Source organism: Canis lupus, chromosome 38 (genome assembly GCF_011100685.1).
Source record: "Canis lupus familiaris isolate Mischka breed German Shepherd chromosome 38, alternate assembly UU_Cfam_GSD_1.0, whole genome shotgun sequence".
Taxonomy (NCBI): domain Eukaryota; kingdom Metazoa; phylum Chordata; class Mammalia; order Carnivora; family Canidae; genus Canis; species Canis lupus.
This window is the reverse complement of record NC_049259.1, coordinates 10,101,142-10,107,141: the sequence shown is the minus strand read 5'-3', so window position 1 is coordinate 10,107,141 and position 6,000 is coordinate 10,101,142.

Genomic DNA, 6,000 nt, shown 5'->3' with positions numbered 1-6,000 from the left:
ACTACTTAATACACTTGATAATCTGGGTCACAACTGTGTGGATTAGTAGTATTAGAGCCAATTGAAATACAACCAATTTTGCTTATTTGTGTGCCCATACAAAGGAGTAAAATAGAACAAACTTTGTTGAGATGTCTGAATCATTTATCAGAAATGCACTATCATTTTAAACAGAGTAAAATTATTAGGGTACTCTTACCTAAAAATCAAAAGTATGTAAGCAGCCTGGATGAGCATGAGGTAAATAGAAAAATCAATAATGGAAGATTGTAAAATGTCATCCTAGGTTCTGAGAGGATTTTTCTTTTATTTATTCAAGCAGTATTTATTGAGCATCTACTAGGCAGTACACTGGAGTTTCACTGGTGAGCAACATGAGGCATATAAATAAATAAACAATATAATGAGATAATTAATGAAAAAGTGTGATTTGCAGACATATAGGAAAGCAGTTGGAATCAGTAGCTTTTATTAAAAGACACAGAGGAGGTTGGGGATCAAGAAGTGCACTTGTCATGAGCACTGGGTGATGTATGGAATTGTTGAATTGCTTTATTGTACACTCGAAACTAATATAATACCGTATGTTAACTAAACTGGAATTAAAAAATTAAAAATTAAAGTATAAAAAAACCCACGGAGGCCATTTGTAACAAATGCAGTAGGTACTCTGCTTATAGCACTTGGAGATAACCCATTTGTGGGGTTGTCTGACTTGGAACAGTATCTGAATCATTCTGGCTCTGCCTTTGCCTTTTACTTTTAAGGACCCTTCCTATTCCATTGTCCCAAATGGATAATTCAAGACAATTTCTTTATCATAATGTCAACTAATTAGTGAGCTTATTTCCATCTTCAATCTTAATTTTCCTTTTCCATGTAAGGTGAAATATTCATGGCTTCCAGGGATTAGGACATGGTGAAATATTCATAGTTTACAGGGATTAGGACATGAATTTTTGTGAGGAGGGGAATAGCATTATTCTGCCTATAACACTAAATGATCTCTGGAGTCATTTCCATCAGAAGTTTGGTTGAAGATATAACTTAATATGTGGTATTTACAAGTCAATGTTCTCTAAATACTAGTTTTCACTCTTAATTTGATGAGGAAATGTCAAATTGCAAAACACTCTGACTTAAATGAAGCCTTCTCCTCAGTTTTAAGTACACAACATTCCGGAGTATATGGAATAAATACTCTCAAAATTTTCAGAAGAGTCATGTTTTGAAATTTGTATATATCATAAAACAAAACTCTGATTAATATTTATATATAGATATGTACCTATCAGTCTCAATACCATGGTTTTTACTTGATTTGTCCATTTTCCATTTCCAACTTCCCTGAACAACATCACTGGACAAGTTCTACATATATACACATGTGCATATGTATTTTTTGTGTGTGCATATGTATTTTTAAAAGGTACTTTCTCATCTAGTTTAACCTTAATGTTATGTATTTGGATAAGAGCATATCAATATTATAATTTCATCTTGATTTTTAAAAAGGTAAATTAGATAAAACTTTATTCAACTTCTGCAAATGCAGACTTCATAATATTACTTGAAGATTTATATTTTTCCATACAAACTAAATATGATTAATAAAAAATTCTGTGAATGTATTGTCAAATACACTTTGGACAGTTTTCTCTTTCCTTTCCCTAATTTATAATGCAACAGTTATAAAAGCTTACCCCTACCTTGGGGAGAAATCGGTTGAAATTTCCTAACCTCAGTTCTTATGAAGCTCTTCGCCACAGGCTTCAGGCAAGAGAAATGTTTATCACAAAGTAAAACATCTCCTGAGTCAGCCTGTTCAGGGAGATTTGCTGCCACTTTTATTGAATTCCTGAGGATTTTATTCCTCGAGCTATTACTCTAGAATGTATGAGCAAGGAAAGGCCAAAGACCTGTAACACTTTAATATGTCTCTCCATGTAAATGTTTACAAAAACTAAGAACAAAGCCGTAAGTCAAAGCACCACTGCCTGGTGGCTTTTTATCTTTTCTTTCCCCTCAATATTGCCTGGGGACTAAGGAAGAGTTGAGTTCAAGTCCTGTTTTTGACTTTTTTTTTTTTTTTTTTTTTTTTTTACTTCATGGTAGTAACAATGTTTCTAAGGACATTTCCTATAGTCAAAGAGGTAATGGCACTCATCTGAAAGTGTTGGCGCTGGGTAAAATGAGATTATTTATCCAAACAATTTATTAGAGTGCCTGACCCCCTGTAAGTTTTCAATGAATTGTAAGTTCATCAGCATCCTTCCAAATGGCTCTTTTCTGTTCAATTACTTTTCTCTTGAATTCTTCTATTTTGACTGTAGACTTCTCTGAACTTTATCAACATCACTCAGAAGCAGGACACTTTATGAGGTGTTTATCATCCTTTGCCAGTCTAACTTTAAAATGAAAAAAAATTATTTGAGAAAGTACTAGGGCAAAGAAAAGAATTTAATTTCCAGAGGGTTTTTTTTTTTTATCACCTTGTGGTCTGTTTGGACAAAAGCTTTGTCTTAGTCATACTGAAAATTCTTTTCATTAAAGTACTGCAGATAATTAACATAGCACTAACCTGTCAAGCTAGGTGAGAAAATTTGATTTAGGTAAATTGAATATTATTACTGGAATACCAAATAATTTATTAAGAAACAAGCAAATATGTAGACTAAGTCAATTTAGTCTCATTTACACACTAAAGCCAACTCTTCCTGCAAACCATTCTGTAGCTAAAAAAAAACCAGAGATCTTTAAATGAATGTGTCCATTATATACGATTCATATTAGTGGAAAGGAAGGAGGGATGTTTCAGGGAGTAGATTTTCAATTATCAAATCAACTTCAGGCCCGGACCAAAAGAGCAACACTCTTATGTGACATGTTGTAACATGAGGTCTCTAATAATGAAGTGGTCAGGACCTCATTTTTATATTCCAACGAGATAGCTCACAGAATAACATGCTACTCCCCTAATTATGATAAACAATAATTACAGGATCAGATTATTAAAGCATCGTGGTAAGAAAAAAAAAAACTTGAACTGGGCTAGAAAAGAAGGTGAGGAGGTCTCTGAGAGGACCTTCATTTTATTTTCAACTTTATTAGACATTGGCCACGAGTGGAAAGTTAAAGGTGTTTTTATTTTTTCTTAGCTCCCAATATACCACGCAGGTTAACAAAAGAAGTGATACAGGCACAATTACATATCTCACCATCTATGCTAATGCTATGACACAGAAGCAGGTGGGTGAGAATGTGGCAGCCTTAATTTTTATTATAATTGTTCTATATTATTGCTTCCAACATAGTGATGACTGCAAATGCCATTTAATATAATTCAGCATTATTCCCAAATTTGTGCACCTGTCTCAAAAAAAGAGAAGAGCTACAGGTAGAATTTATTAATACCATAGGAAAAGCAATCATTTGTTTCTTTTCATTCAAAGGTGCTTTTTGTCACAATATATTAATGAAACTTGAAGATTTGGAAAAGACCAATAATAAATTTTTAATTCAGTGAAAATTTATTGAGAAATTACTTTGTTTCACTTGTACTCGGGGACTAAGTTGACCAACTCCAATCCAAACTACCATAAAATCAAGTACTAACGGCGACTTAGGCCAATGTAAGTTTTAGGTTTCCTGCGTGTTAAAAATTCATTTACTATACACTTTTTAAGTAATATGATAGAAGAAACAGAGTGCCATGTTTGAAAATACTATTTTTTATTCTGTTCTTACATTCTTGTCAACAATTTCATTATTTTTTGCCATAGCATTGGTTTGGCACATGAGGTACCCAAAATGGCCAATTTATTGGTTCCTTGTTTAAAATATCTCACTCCTGGCATTCCAAATCCATTGAGGTCAAAAGCACAAAGACAATAATCAAATTCTTCCGGTAGGTATTGTGTGTATTGATGAGAGGGGCCACGTATAACTACATTACTTGATTCTTGGATGTGTGCACACACTATTGTTTTAAGATATCCTGATACTGCAGCCAGTGGAGACCCCAGCCCTCAGAATGTTGTCTCCAAAGAAGGGAAGTAAGTCAGTCTTCATCAGGCCATTCAATCTTTCTATTAGGCCAGCTGCTTCTGGGTGATGGGGCTCCTTATAGAACCAGATTCCATTTACACGAATCTGTTGTCACAACTCCTCAAAATAAAATATGACACTGTATGGATTATGACAGCAATAGATAAGGCACTAAGTTCACAGTGAGGATGCCGGTGGGTCTACAAGCAGGGAAGACAAATCCATGACCCAAAATGTGACTTTATAAATGAGCACAAAGTACTACTCTTTCTATGACAGAAGGAATTCAATATAATCAAGCTGCCAGCTAGTGATTTGCGGATACTGTTGTGTATGTTGGTAAATCCGCTTTCTGAGGTGGGAAAAGATCTGAGATTTGTAGTTTTTGCTAATTTCCATCGTGTATATACTCTGGCCACTGATGATTTCACACTACCAACATGATTTTTGAATAATAAAACTGAGAAAAAATGTGCACAATTGACTTTTGAGATCTGGTAGGAGCTTCAGAACACCTAGTTTGATTGTTCATGTTGTGACAGTAGCCATATCAACCATAGTAAGGAAAAACCTATTTTCTTTTTTTTCTTTGTTTCTTTTTTTTTTTTCCTGCGGAAGAAGACATCCCTGTGTTCCTCAAAAACATAAGCACCAATCCCCGAATCCACTTTGAGGACCACTTTCCTGAAGCCTTCAGGAGTTATTCAGGAAGGTAAATAATGATTGAGCAGGAAAATAGGAGGTTTCTGGCACATATAGAAACCCTAAATAGGTACATCTATTAGTGAGTGGTTGATTTAGGATCAGAATCAAAATGATATGACTTTAAGACCCTTCATCTAAATTATGCTTCATTTATTTTCTCTTGGCTTTCTAAAAAATTAGTAAATTCACAATCCTTGGGGTATATATGAATATATACATGTGTCTATGTGTATATGTGTGTATATATGTGATATAGTTATTTGGAAGAGTGTAACATTGCACATTTTAATACATTCTACTTCACAGAGACATCTATGCTATACAAAGCATACCATTTCCATATTCTCAAAATATTTTGTTTGCTGTGTTGGGTACCCTGAATGCCAGATGGATAGGAACAAATGTATGGCATTATAGATTATTCTGATATTGCCTATTTGGAAACATGAAAAACAAATATAGTGTGGGTTGGTGGAAAGGTTGAAGTTGGGTGAGATAAATTGGGAAATTGAAATAGTATTGATATTTCTGGGTCACAAGAAAAATGATATACCCATTAGTTTAAACTAGTGAGTTGGAAACTCTAAAACTGCTCAAATTATCTTGAACTGGTAAAAATGACATAATATATCTGCTGGTAAAGTTTTAGTCTTGAAAGATACATTTACCTAGATAAATATGACAGCTTTCGTTTACTTTAGGCTCTGCACAAAATTATGGAATGCCTGTACTACATTATTATTCATCACACCCCCTAAAGTTAAAAAGGATACTCAAACACCAGAATCCAATGAATAGGTTAAGAGATTTTTATTCCATATTAAAAGCATATCTCAAAAAAAAAAAGGAACCAACTTCCATTCTGCTCTCTCTCTGCATTGAGGAATTTTAATTATGTGATCTGTCTCAAATTGTAGGCAAAAATTGCTTGTTCACTTTAGGGACAATTGACAGAGCAAGGGTGCCTTCAGCCAAAAGTTGAATTCTTTTTTTTTTTTTTTTTTAATTTTTATTTATTTATGATAGTCACAGAGAGAGAGAGAGAGAGAGAGAGGCAGAGACACAGGCAGAGGGAGAAGCAGGCTCCATGCACCGGGAGCCCGACGTGGGATTCGATCCCGGGTCTCCAGGATCGCGCCCTGGGCCAAAGGCAGGCGCCAAACCGTTGCGCCACCCAGGGATCCCCAAAAGTTGAATTCTATAGGGAACTGAAAAGATGGAGTGACTGAAGCTGCTAATTAGTTTCCT